The following is a 13,702-nucleotide window of genomic DNA, read 5'->3' as shown; positions in this document are numbered from 1 at the left end:
ATAGTGATTCCCCTTCAGCTTTGTTCCCTGTGGCGCTCCACAACAGATGGTGACCTGTGAGAATCTGTGACACCAGAACCAAAATCCACACTGAGGCAAAGAGGAAGACAAAATACTTCAAGTCATCCTGTCTGCAAATTAGTGAGATGACACAACTGTCAGGTGCCAGCCTCCTGTGACAGTTGCCCCCCTCCCCATTACAGGAGCAGCGATGCTTTCACTGCACGACAAAAGGGAAATGGGTGCATGTTTTTTTATAGGAGACCTGTCTGTCAGCTGGCTCTCAAGTCATAACAAATCACCAGCACTCAGCTGAGGCTGAACATTCAGGGCGTCAGGAGGAAGACGGATGACCTGCAGGCCTTTGAAGTGCTCTGGCAGTTCAGATGGCTCAGCGGCGCTGACAGAGAAATATACACAACAGAGCAACCAATAATGAGAACATTAAACATTCCAGCCACCTGACAGGCTGACAAAAACAGCCTGGCCTCACATCAATCATCTGCTGAGACATAACCTTGACAATTAGTCCCCTCTGATACTCCCCATAACCCCTGGGCCTGCACTGCAGTGTGACTCCACTTAAGCAACAGAAAACCAAAGAGCTTAATCTAATTCCTTAATTCTGATTGATAAAGACATAGTAGTGACAGAGACCGCAATATATCGGTTCAACAAATGATGGATTCGGAATCAGTTGGCAAGCTCTTTGTAGAGTAATGACTCTCCAAGGACAGATGTGAAAATAGAAAAATGCGCATACTGTGGTTCAATTATTTTCCTGGCTGCCTCTGAAGATGTTTCGGCTAAGAACACAAAAATGCATCCAGCATATGTTTATGGCTCTGCCTGCTCAAATATGTGTTTTAATGACGCCCCACAGGCATTTGGAAGCTATATAAATACTTGTAGCAGAGCCAACAGTTAAGTTTCAATATAAGGCATAGATCAGCATAAAACATGAAGAGTTCTTTAATGTGGGCCTAACGAGGTTACATATCTTACATCTGTATCTGTGTAAACATGTGCTAAATGTCAAGTCCGCTATTAAAAAGCTCTATAAATTCTGCTCACTAAAAGACTTAATATCATTAATGTTCTAAAAAAAAATAACTCCAGTCCTTTCTCTTTTCAGCAAACTCCTCATTAGCCACGTACAGAGTACTTTTAGTCTCACCCACACTCCGCAATCCAAATCCAGACCCTCCAAAAAAAAGCAAGGGGCCATGTTGTCATCACTCTATTCACTCTAACTATGTAGTTACCATATGACAAATGAGCCATGTGAAATGACATTTCCCTTTTGCCTTCACACCTGTAGAGAAAAAGCAAAGCATCCGACAGATGGATGGATGGCAGAACCTCAAAACTACTGTATCTCTCTCTCATTTGGCGAAATGGAAAGAGCAGGGCCAGCGACTGTTTACAAAAACTACCTGAGACGGAGCCGCGGAGTTCCAAGCCCTGAGGATGATAAATGGCTTCGCTAACCCTGTGGGACTGCAGACCCAAATGAGGACGGAGCTAATTGCCGTGCGAAATACTTTGGCATGAATGGAAAGAAAACGCAGGCGAGCCGCAGCCAAAAAAGGGCCCAGTTGCTGCTCTGAACTCCAAGTTGGCTTTTGCTTACAAGAGTTCACTCAGTGTCCATAAATCATGGACGGCTTACAGCTGAAACTGCCCTTAGTCATCAACATGCAATAGACTGAGTGACAGATTCCATCCTGACTACATTAGCCCCCAGTTCAAACGAGGCTCCTTTTTTTAAACTCTCCTACCATCTTGAAGCTCACAGGAAATGAAAACCAGATGGCTGCAGATCGCTGTGTATAACATAAAGCTGAGCTCATATGGGAGAAAAGACGCAAAAGGGTAAAAAAAAAAAAAAAGTATATACATTGTTGAAGGAAATGACAGGGGTCAATTTGAGGTATCCTGGGTTTTTGATATCCTTCAGATACTGCTTCAGATATGACTTTATCCTGAGGCTATGGTCTGCAGCACATTACTCATTTTCAACTGACAGCAGACCTGAAATGTGGTTTCAGTCTGTGTTACTCCCACACAGGTGACACAAGTGCAAACTCCACGATCGTTCTTAGCTACGTTCATGATCTCTAAACTCCGTTCATAGACTAGACAGCAATGTGAGGGCACATGCTGCTCAAAAGGCTCCAAAGAAAGATTATTTTATATTTTAATGAGAAATGATTTTTGTACTGCACCAGGATCCAAATCTGCATTAAAAAATCATGTTGATAGACAATAGTGGGATACATGTGCCAGATTTTATTATTCAAACTAGAAGGGTACTCAAAGAGGGCAGACCTGCGCCAAGGCCAAATGCCCTACCTTGCAATGTTAACAAAAGTGAAAAATAATTATTTTCTGCTCCATGACTAAGATCCGCTCCAAAATCTAACGGGCCCCTCCTTGGCCCAGGCTACACCCTTGCAACAAGTTTCATGAAAACCGGGCCAGTAGTTTTTTGTAATCCTGCTGACAAACAGATAAACAAGCCAACAAACCAGACAGAAAACATAACCTCATAGGCGGAGGTAATAAGTGCAGTAGTCTAGAGGAAGTAAATGAGTAGGTGCAAATGTTCAAAGGTGCCCTATCTGACAATTACTGGATCTGCACCAAAACAAATCACTTGTTACTTGGCCCATTCCCAAACCCTACTCCAACTTTTATTGAAATCTGTTGTGTGTTTTAAGTGCATCTGATGAGGTACAGCATGACATTTCATTAAGATAACTTGGTGATATTCTGTATTTTTGTTATTGTCTGTAAACCCCACATAGAGACTAACCCTAACAATACCTTCGCCCATCTCTCACTTTCAGTCAGCCTGTTAACGGAGCAATGGAGCCCTGTGGCACAGGCGGATATGCTGTATCAGGCTGTGGCTACACAGGAAATGGTCTTTTCATGGGCTTTGTTGAAAATAAGTTAAAAAATGTGGACTATCACCAGAGTTATCCTAGAAGTGTTATAAGGTTTACCTTTGTCTTTTGTTTGGAAATCACAGTCACATTTGGTCATTATTTAAAGCGTCAGTTCACCCATAGTACATACAATATAAACGTCTTAGAACTACTCCATCACCATCTCTGGGGGAAAAAATTGCTGTTTCATTTTTAGCCACGATAGCAGCATGGCTCTAGAGTTGGCAATGTCGTTCTGTGAGCAGGCTGATGTTAGCATTTAGCTTAAAGCACAGCCTCACAGTGCCACAAGCATTACAATAGACTCTTAACCTTGTTTGATTCAATGCTATGAGCATCCCAAACAGACTTCTGTTCAACTTCATTGTATTGAAGTGGACACAGAAAACTCACAGCCAGATATATCAAAATTGGAATCTGGGCAAATCCAACCATAACTGTCTGCATGGTTAGATTCTAAAGATATTTACAAGTCCCCTTTGTTCATAGTTATCCATCACATGTCCTGGGACACAAGTGAGGCTGAATCCAAACTGTATTCAGTCCAATCTGGTTGTTTAAGGGCCGTTGTATTGCAGCAGGCCTCCGGTGTCAATATATATAACACCAAAGTGCCGCAAGCAGAACTGCTATAACTCTGCTCATGTGATGTCCCAAAAAAAAGACATCTGCAAGTTAAGTTATAATTGGTCTTCTGTGAGTGTACTACTGTAGACAGTATGGGTGGGAAAAATTTGATTCACATATACTTGTACTTTCCATTTTAAGAATTAAAACAAAAACAAAGCCAGAAAGCAGAAAATGGCAGACGATCCAAGGACACAGGCCTTCAGTGGTTCAAACAGCAACTCCAATTCAGCTAGCTCACACACTACCTGCAGGATCAGCAAACTTTCTGTTGCTGCCATTACACAGATTAGAACCAGCCCACTGTAAATCCCGGCGTTGAATTCAAGTTGCTACAGCCACTAATGAAGCTCCATCTGTGGAGCGTCCACCTGCTCTCCTCCTCGCGAAAAGTTACCTAGCAGCAGAGAATGAGGCAGAAGGGTTGTGAGGTGCGCAAGCTAGCTAACTCTTGTCTCATTTGTGTTCTGATGAACAGAGAAAGTTATAGCAGGCTGAGCAAATCAATGTGCTGTGCGCAGCCCTACAATGGATTAAGATTTTATCCATTGTAAACAGTAAAACAATAAAAAAATCAATAAGTGCCAGTCAGTGTTGATATTATGGCGGCCATCATAAATAAATCGATGTATGGGAAACAGTGCAAGCTTGATCAGCAGGGACAGCGGATTTATTTTCCACTTTACTTTGCAGTATATGATGCTGCTAAAATAAAAGTCAGAAAGACTGACTGACTGAGATGTGCATTGTTTTTTGAAAGATGTCTCATGATACTTGGTCTATTTCCCCATAGTCTAGTGTTAAAAAAAAGGTAAACTAAAATTACAATAACTTGCAAATGATGCAATATGGCCAATGTTATACAACCTTTTTACTGCATCATAAAACATTTATACTGACAGTTTAAAGATCACAGGTTATGATGTTCCCAGGAGGAAAAAACTATCCCACAGTTTAGTACTAATGAAGGTAATCAGCATATCTCACATAATACCCAATATTTATCACATGTTTTGTAATCGGTTTGAGGAATCTCTCCCAGTGCCTCCTGGGGATTCCCCTAATGAGTAAGCTTTCAAATATATTTAATTCTTAATAGGTAGCGCTTATAGCTGGTAAATGTTTGCTCATGATCCTAACTACCAGCATGATTAGATCTTTAAAGGAATCCTTTTGTAATCTATAATGTAAAGGCCATGAAGCACATTATGCTCAGCTGGTTAAGTAAACATCAAAGTAAAATCACAAAGAGCCTCATGTGGACATGGTGAGCTGCACTACAACAACAACAAATGGCTGCAATATACTGGGAAGCAATTTATAGTGCAAACTTAGTAAGCCTTTGTTTTTAATAGCGGTGATTTATATATATTTATCCCAAGAATCTCACAATAGATTCCTTATGTGAGCTGCAATTAATTATATTTTTTCGCTTTTTTGCCACCATCAAGCAGACCCATGAAATATTCCCACCTGTCCTTCATGCCATAATATTATTTGTGATGTTATTTTATGAGAAAAGCTGGTGGTGACTCATTTTAATTCAATTGCATGAACCGGAGGCACAATCTGTTTTTCATGTTCTCTGGCTACGGCTGAAAAACACCTGCCCTGTTCTCACAGCTAATACATTAAGTAGTAAGTGCCTGAGCAGATGTTGTAAGGTCAGCAGGGAGCCCAGGGCCTATAGAGCTCTCGATATTTATTGGACTGGATCAGAAGGCAATGACATGAGCCGTCCTCTCTCTTGATAAATCACGTTTTACATACAGGTAGAAGACGGAGCATGCATTACCCTCCTAGAAACACCTTTTCCAATTTGTCAGCCTCTAAATCATTACTGGCTTGATATCAGCAGGTATAGCCCTGATTCCTAAAAAGTTGGGATGCTGTGCAAAATGTGAATAAAAACAGAATGCAATGATTTGCAAATCCTTTTTGACCTATATTCAATTGAATACAGTATAAAAGCAATATATTTAATGTTCAACCTGATAAACTTCATTGCTTTTTGAAATATACACAAATTCTGAACTTGATGCTTGCAAAGGGACATGTTCAACACTGTGTGACATCACCTTTTCTTTTAACAAAATTAAGTAAGTTTTTGAGAACATAGGACGCTAATTGTTGAATTTCTTTTTTTTAAAAGATATTTTTTCAGGCATTTTTAAGCCTTTAATCAATAGGAGAGATGGGGGGAGGGGGGGTTGACATGCAGCAAAGGGCCACAGGCTGGAGTCGAACCCGGGCCACTGCGGCAACAGCCATGGGGCGTCTGCTCTACCACTAAGCCACCGACGCCCCAAATTGTTGAAATTTTGACAGTAAAATTTCTTTTTCATGATTCACAAGTGTGGCCCCCAAGCTCATTAGGCTTTTAAGAATGTCTGTGCTAAAGAGAGGGCCAAAATCCCATCTGAACACTGTGAGAGATTTATTTCTTTCATGTAGGAAGCGTCTTGAAGCTGGCATTGCAAACAAACATTTCTTTAAGAATTTAATAAATTTAATTTAGTATATTTGATACTTTTTTCCTGTGTCATTCCGCTAGTTTATTGTACATAATTTGTATGGATTTAAATGTCACAATTTCTTTATCAGCGGTGTTTGTTTTTTTTGCATTAAGGGAACAGTGTGTAAGATTTGGGGGCTTAGTGACATCTAGTGGTGAGGATTACAGATCGCAACCAGCTGAAACTTCTATGTGCAAAGCGTGAACTCCTGGTTATGAGTCCTTCAGCATTCATTGTTCAGGAGGTTTTTACCAGGAACCTAATTATTTGCAGAGGTCTCCTCCTCTCCAAACCAAAATAGACTCAGTGATTAAAACCATGAAATACTGAATAAAGCAGTTTCACATTAAAAACACATCAGTATTTTTCCAATGCTCTTGTTGCAGAGGGGCTGTGAACTAGTGTAGCTGATGCAAAAGCATGAATGGCCCTATATCTGGAGCCAGGGTTTGGTTTGTCTGTTCTGGGCTACTGTGGAAATATAGCTGTGCAACATGGTCAACTCCAGGACCTGCTCCTTATGTAGATATACAAGGCTTATTCTAAGGTAATAAAAACACAGTGATTCTTATTTTCCGGTGATTTTACACTAAAGAAAACATACTTATTTTATTATATTCCATTTCTGCCCATATATCCACCTAAATCCTACACACTGAACCTTTAATACGAACATCTGGTCTAAATTTCTAGTGAATAGTTGCATTGAAATTATGTGTAATGGATAAAAAGTTGATGTCTTGGATACTTATTCTCTCCACTGTATGTGGAAAAGGATTTGCAAATCATTGCATTCTGTTTTTATTTACGTTTTACACAGCATCCAAACTTTTTTTGGAATTGGGGATGTATTTCTAACTCTAGAGATGCCAATCAGTGAGACCTCTTGGAAAATGTTCAAAAAACAGTTCAACTTTCTCACTGGAAACTGTAACACACTGGAATCTTTTATTTGTGTTTGCTTTGCAATCATTCACAGAGATCAAAGCCCATGCTTAAGGCCTTGGTGTCAGCGCAAGACATCGATGACATCTCCCATTCACACCGCGTCTTCTCCTCACATCTCACATGCACTCAGTCGTCACATCCCACAACAAAGAGAGACGCCCCGAGTTATCATCCATCAAACCGAGCCTTTTATGGCCCATCAAAAGACAATGAACTGCCAGAGTGAAAGGAGTGTTTGCAACATGAAGTGACAGCGAATACTCCAGACACAGATTAAACAGCGTTGGAAATGAGAGAACTACATAATGTTTGGGTAATTTGTGAGAATTAGACGTTATGATTCATCTTTATGAAGGGAAGGAAGCTCAGATATAAGCACAGCACGAGCCCCCGCTCTGATAGTTCAGGCAGCTCAATTTACTTTGGTTTTGAAGTATAGGCTTCATATGGTTACAGAGTGGAACACTTTGTTTTCAAACATCGTCAAATGTCTTTAACGCCTCAGTTCTTAGGTATGAGCTACATGTTAAGATATAAAACAGACGCTCTAGGCTTATTTTCCCTCAAAGGCATCCCATTTATTCCATCTTCTATCAAAGCAAGGGAGGTTTTAAAATAAAGGGGGCTACTGGCAGTATAGTACATTATTGTGTACAGTACAAGCATGGCAACATAAACCATCAACGGCTCTTTGTATGTTATCTCCCATGGATTATTCCTCTCAAGTCAACCATCAAGCTCTGCGGGTATGGCAACGTATGCACCACCACGCCACCACGTGCAGTGTAGATTCTGCTGAAGCATTCGGCAGAGGCCGGGTGAAACGGGACACCCACATGATTATACTGTATCCTGTCTGTTCCTGATTTATTGTGACAGCAGAAACTCCCTGCAGAGCCATGTCGTCAGGTGCTAGGGCTTGTGCTGTGTGGGACACTTGATAGGCTTCAGGCTTTTAGTCAAGACCTTGTGAGAAAGTCTCCTGAGACGCTGCTGAGAACACTCAAAATCCTCATTACTAAATATACAACCGCATATCTACTAATGGCGAACGGAAACAGACCACTCACGTTTGGCTGGAAAAGTAGCAGCTGTGAATTTTTTTTGAATTAGGAATGCTTAAAGGGGTAATCCTCGAGATTCTCGCCCCTCACCCCGTTAGTTTTCCGCTCTGTTTGTGTTTATTATTTCACAGAATATCTCATGAACTAGGGAAAAGATTACAACAATATTGGCGCTAGTTGGAACATGGGATTAGTTGATCCATAAATTCTTTAAATTATTCAACATTATGATATCGTATGTTGGAACAATGTTGCCCTATACTCATGAACACTGCACTCACTTGTTACTTGCCATGTATTTTATAACTGTTTATGTATATTTTGAATACATATCATGGTACAAACTCAGATTAAAACTGTCTTAAATGTTTTTTCATCATTACAACAACTGATTTAAAGGATTGTGCAGCCTTGGTGGAGGCATGTGCTCCTTGACTTTGACACATTACTGACTCTTTCATAAGGTTAATTGGGTATGGCTCCCCAAAGTCGCAGTGAGATTGTCATATTCCACACATTTCCTGTTCGTATAAAATGTGAGGTATGTTGATATTTTTGTATACAATCTGCTATCACAGTACAGTGGAATGATAAGAATGTAGTACATATCTAATGAATGGATGGGACATAGCTCAGGTGTTAAAAGAACAGTTATCAGTCTAGATTGTTTTGGTGTGAGTTGCAGAGTGTTAGAGATATCAGCCATAAAGATGTCTGCCTTCTCTCCAATATAATGGAACTAGATGGCACTCAGCTTGTGGTGCTCAAAGCGCCAAAAAAAATACATTTGAAAAACTCAACAGTTATGACTCTTTCCAGAAATTATGACCCAGTTACTCAAGGTAATCCACAGACCTTGTTGTGAGCAGTTTTCATGTTGGTACTATTTTCTTTCTAACAAACTACACCGACCAACTGTATCACCTCACAGAAGGAAACGTGCATCTACTCACGGACAAGAGACTCACGCTCGTGACAGTGCGAGATGTAAACATTAATGGCGTCCTCCTCGGATGAGCTGTTACGTAAGCTTGCTCTGTGGTGCTAAGTCAGCTAGCAGTAGATGCACGCTTCCTTTGGCGCGGTGATACGGTTGGAAAGAGACATTCCTGGTGCATAGGTCCAGGCCTTTGAATCCGCCCACTCCATTTATTTAGAGTTGACTCATTTGTCTGGTATTGTGACATGAAAAGTGTTTTTTTCTTTGTTTGTTTTTTTTGTAAAAACAAAAAATGAGTGCTGCAGGCAGAACTAATGCCACTGTCAGGCTGTTGTCAAGCATTGTCAAGTGGTGCAACGACACAAATGAGGAGGAGTAATTATGGTCAGCACTTTAGACAACATAGATGCTGCTATCAAGGCTGTTCTACATCAATATGTCCTCTCAATATCGTCCAACATCGTACTTTGTTTTACTTTGCTCCACTTCACTCTTAAAGCCCAGCAAAACAGGTATGTTGGCATGGCTACGCATCAGTGTGGACTGAAAATGACATTAGATTCAGGCGGATATGTTGGTCTAGTGATTAGTTAGGGAAAATCAAACACCCCTCCCCCATGGAAATCGGTTCGAGTTGACACAATGTCAGACTGAAGTTGGAAACGGAGTGTAAGGAGTTGACAATTCTGTCTGATATCATGCAATCATAGCTATTGAGTTTTTCAAATTTATTTTCTTTGAGCACCACAAGCAATGTGCCATCAAGTTCCATTGGAAATAAGGCAGACATCTCTACAGCCAAGATCACCAACACTCGACAGCTCACACCAGAACAATCTAGGGTGATAAATAGCACCAAATATAAAAAATATGTATTTTTGATTTGGGGGTGAACTGTCCCTTTAACTATGTATGTGTTTACATGTGTATGTATTTTCTTTTTGTATTATGGTGAAACCTGGGGACCCTGGGACGGCTCTATCCCAAAGTTATTAAGGTGTCTAGCTGTGGTTGTCAGCGCCATCTATCCTCAGTGATTCACTCAATCAGATGTGAAAGTGTTGCTTTTAAAACTCTGTCAGAAGTACTTTCCTGTGTAAACCTGAGTAAACAGGGGTTTCTCATTGGTGTGGGGTCGAGTGGGGCCGGGTGGGGTGACTCTGGGCCTTGGCGTGTTGTGTGTATTATGTACTGCTGTCAGCCTCCAGAGGTGCAGATACACAGCTGTCTGGGACACTTCAGGAGTCTGGACAGAGGGATTACGCTCCACAGCAACTGCATGCAATCCTCCCTTGTGTTGTACACTGGAACATCTTAATCATCGCTTATCGCTCCATTGTCTCACATCACATGATGCCATGCACAGCCCTGTGTGCTATATGCCAGTGAACCTTCCTGCATATGTTGTTCCTCTTGTTTAGTAATTCTCTGCTGTGGAAATTACATTAAAATAGTTCTAATTAGATACTCTGCAGTAAATTATTCATGATACTATCTTGGTTTGTGAGCCCCTTAAGGAATAATTGAAAATATACTTAATTAACACTTTCATTAAAAGCTTCCCTGAATAATGTGCAATTGTTGCTTTTCTTCTGTCAGCCATTACATGTAATTGTTGTACTATATGTTTGTCAGGGGGGAAGGGACTGAAGAAAAAATGTTACAGTTTATAGCGGTATCACCTGAACACAGCACTTTGAGCATGAAGCGAGGCATTATTCAGAATAAATGGATTATCAGGGAAACCAGCATAAATGACTCAATAAAACTGTTAAGCAGCCAGGCAGCCAGTGGTGGCCAACATGATTAATCGCAGGCGTTCCAAGATTGGATTTATTTTGTCTTTTATTTCTCCTTTAATGACTAGCCGCGAACACCGCTCTTAATATATCGCCCATGTTTCTAGATTACCGGTGACTAATGAGGATTCAAAATGGCCGTTATCTACATTAATGTCTTTTTATTTGAAAAGTCAATACTGCCCATGCATGTGTGTGTGAGGAATATTCTAGTGAGAGCGACTCGCAGTGATCCGTTATAGGCTTCCCAATTAAAAAGGGGTTTGGGAAAGCATTAATGTATGCTGGCATTTATGAGTACACAGGTGTATCGTATTTATAATTTTCTACCACTCTTGGTATTATTCATTCAAATAACAACCAGATCCACTTATCAGTGTATTTACAATCCCTCCACATACATCTGAATTATTAAAATGCTCCAAGAGTATGTTGCCACCTATTTTCTCCACAGAGAATCAATGTTCTGCATTCGTGGGATAAATGAAGCTATACTTTACATGTTGCTGTTTTCAAAGTGGTTTCACCCCATGGAGGTACAGTATATTCTTAGTGGAGGGCTCTCCGAAGGCCCTGGGTTGACGCAGGAGATATAGCTCAATTTAATGAAAGAGTCTGGCTCAGTAATGACCCCAGTGATTCATATATTCGTAAAGGAAATCAATCCCACATCAGCTAAGTGCAGAAACAGGATCTTCTGCAGCCTTAAATCTTGGCATTGGGTAATATACGCTAAACTGTAGGTTACATTAAACTGGAACATGTCATTGATGTGCAGAATAAGACAGATGAAGTTCATTACAGAGCTGAAAACAGGTATGAAGACAAAACATTGACTCCAATAACGGGCTGTAGAGAGAATGTAAAATGCAGGCCCAAGGCAGTGCTTTGTCAGACTGGACCGTTGTGCCACCAGACTGTTGTTCTTTCCATCTATGATTTAACACAGCCGAGTACGGCTAGATGGCACCCAGGAGAGGACTTGATTTTCATGTTTGCCAATCTTCCTCTATACCTGCCCGTGGTGACCATAAATACACTTTTATGCCTCCCGGAGAAATGCTTAAAGAAGCAGTTTGTCCAAGTCCTGTATGGACTCGCATGGCAATATTCTTGATTGATGACAACGGCAAAAGTTTAGAAGACGCCCCGGAGACTTTTCCAATCTCGTTTGTTTGGGAGTTTTACATTTGAGCATAATTCCCGCTCCGTTGTATTTATGTGGGTTTGGACTCCTCTGCTCTAAGTCTTTTGTTCCCACAGTTCACTAATGAGGCAGAGCACCACCAGTGGCCATGGTCATCTCAAAAGGGCATTTTGTGGAGGTCTGAGACGCGGTCACCCCAGAACAGCAGAGTGTTTAAAAAGATTTTAAAAGATCTCCAGGAAACCTTTAACGTGCTTGGCCAGCTGGTAATGGGCAAATAAATTGCTCTTGGTCAGTTAACCCTTTTCAGGATCATTGATGGATTTAGGCTGCATATCATCACTGTTGGGCAAAACTGTAGCTGCAACTAGCAATTATTTGCTTTATAGGTTAATCTATAATTTTTGTAATTAAATATTTTGTTTATATTTTACCTCAACATTGTCAAAATAACTTACATAGACATTAAAAGTAGCTTTCACGATTAAAAAAACGGACAAGTGAAGAAGCTTTTGCATTTAAAAAGCTAACCAGGATTAGTGTTTAAATAAGAATAACTTAAAATGCAGAGCAAGCACAGTGCACACTAAACTGGCACTCACTTGTAAAATTACTGCTCCATAGGGTTACTCCTAGTCAAAACCTCAACATTAGTTACAATAAAAACTAGAGCTCAATTGACAGAATATTAATTGGGGACTATTCAGATCCTTGAATAACTGTTTTAGTATTTTTTTAAGCAAAAAAAGCTAAACATTGCTGGTTTCATGCTTCTTAAATGAGAGACTTTAGTGCATTTATTTGTCAAACATGATGATAAACTGAATAATTTTGGATTTTTGCACTGTTGGTCAGATAAAACATACCATTAGAGCACATGACCTTGGGCTCTGGGAAAACACATTGAGCATGTTTCACTATTTTCTAACATTATGTTGACAAAACAAATTCTGTCTTCTTCATAACTGCTGTTTAAAGGAAGCATATTTAATAAAAGGACTAGTCTGAGTGTTGTTACCACCTTGCCACCTGCTTAACCCCTCTTCAGTCTGCACTAAACAAAGACTGACCAACTGGGAGGTCCACGTACTAAATGGAATGACCCTCCGCCAAAATAAAACCCAGCAGTACAGCTAAACATAGAGAAGAGGCCCTTTAGCTTTTTCTGGAATTGATATATGGTAGCAGCATGACGTAGTGACGCAATCCCACCCAGCAGATCTAAACTCTCATAAATACCTCCCTTCACAGGGCAGGGTGGGTCAGTGCTGGAATTGGTTGGCATTATTTTTATACAACAAACTCTCCCCTTATGCACAGTATGTAATTTCTGCTGTGAGTGGTCTGTCAATCAAAACAATAATAAAATCTTACCTTGATGATGTCGTGAAGAAGCATGGGATCATGGGAGTTGCTGTCTTCGCTGTTTGACAACCACCATTGCAGATGAAAATCTGTCGAAGAAAGACAGAAGTCATGTCTATTGTCGAGTTAATGTATTAAAGTTTTATTCATGTTATGTCATTCCTTTCTAATGAAACAGCTGCATGTAACATCAGTCAACATGATGTTTACTTGCTAACTTTTCATTAGATGAGTCGACTTCCCATATAGCTACTGTTGCTAATGCTGTGTAGCAAATTTAATTATGAGGTTGTCCTGCAATCATACTAATAATAACTGAATGAGCTTGTTGTAATGTGATAA

The 13,702-nt window shown here is 40.3% G+C and overlaps 1 long non-coding RNA gene across 1 annotated transcript in view; it reads right to left on the bottom strand.

The window, feature by feature from the left end:
- LOC125880932 (uncharacterized) overlaps window positions 1-13,425 on the bottom strand; it is a 138,265-nt gene extending 124,840 nt beyond the window's left edge. The window contains exon 1 of the long non-coding RNA XR_007448171.1: window positions 13,370-13,425. This is a non-coding gene — a long non-coding RNA (uncharacterized LOC125880932). The remainder of the gene's footprint in view (window positions 1-13,369) is intronic.
- Window positions 13,426-13,702: the final 277 nt, after the last annotated feature.

This window comes from Epinephelus fuscoguttatus, linkage group LG20 (genome assembly GCF_011397635.1).
Source record: "Epinephelus fuscoguttatus linkage group LG20, E.fuscoguttatus.final_Chr_v1".
Taxonomy (NCBI): Eukaryota; Metazoa; Chordata; class Actinopteri; order Perciformes; family Serranidae; genus Epinephelus; species Epinephelus fuscoguttatus.
Note: the sequence above shows the minus strand (reverse complement) of the source record. Positions and strands in the feature narration are given on the sequence as shown.